Genomic DNA, 1,136 nt, shown 5'->3' on the forward strand with positions numbered 1-1,136 from the left:
ACAATCTCTGCACGCAATCTGAGGCAAAAAAATATTTTATAAATCACATTTTTTGTTGTTTTTGGCTGATGCAATTTTTAAAACTGCCAATGGTCATTGAGACTGCCAATGGTCTCACAAACCATAGCGGCTCCAACACTGCCAACGTTGTAGCTTAGCCATCGCCACCAGTGCCTGTGCTCCTCCCACCACTGCGGCCTTGCTCCACTAGTGGCGCCACCACCACACTCCTCCCCGCTCCACTCCTTCGAAGTGTCACCCTCCCACCACCAAGAAGCCATCGCCGCTCTGCTCAAGATGGTGATTTTTATTTTTTTATTTTTTTTAAAAATATTTTGATGCATTTCTAGGGGGGCTATCATTTTTTGGCCATATCTTGAGCATGTGGACATCTTTTTTTGATCCAAAAAAAGTGTTGAAAAGATGGTTCAAAGCTAAATACAATGGCACAAGAATTTTCAAGGTTTGATGCAGTTTGGTTTCCTATTTGGGTAGTCAAAGTTGGGTGTTATATTTTTCAATCTAGATTCAATCTAGAGGGCATATCTTGAGCATCCCAACTCTATTTTTTGAAAATGTTATATTTTTGGAAAGCTTGTTTAGTTCTCTTGCTATAAATTTTGGTTTGTCTCCCAAATTCCACTCTAAGATCTTTCTATTATGATTTTTTCTTTATTGTACTATAGTGGATATCTTGGGTGTTTTAGGTATAAGGATCATTTTCATGGCATGAGATTTCTTCTTTTTGGCTGTACTATCTGTGGTAACAACTCTTTTCCCTTTTTGATCATTGTTGATATCATTAGTAAGCATGTTTATCACTCCTTGCTTTTTTGAGATCTTTTTCATCATTGTGACTTATTGTACCCACACTACATTTTAAAGTGCCATGGGAGGATAGTTGTTTGTCTTTTAGTGCCATATTCATTTGTCAAGTGAGTGTCCCTTCCACAACATTAACCCCATGATGTGTTGATGACACGTGTCTTTATATTTGTTTCTACCTCTTCCTCACTCTCGATGTTCTTGGTTCTTTCTATTTTGCAAGAGTTATTCGCCCACTTTTTCAGTTTCCTATCACCTCACCCTTGTTTGCATTAAGGGGGGGTTTTCTATTGTTTCTCATGCTTCCTTGG

Source organism: Cupressus sempervirens, chromosome 1 (assembly GCF_028749045.1).
Source record: "Cupressus sempervirens isolate cs-2001-9-10 chromosome 1, ASM2874904v1, whole genome shotgun sequence".
In the NCBI taxonomy this organism is placed as follows: domain Eukaryota; kingdom Viridiplantae; phylum Streptophyta; class Pinopsida; order Cupressales; family Cupressaceae; genus Cupressus; species Cupressus sempervirens.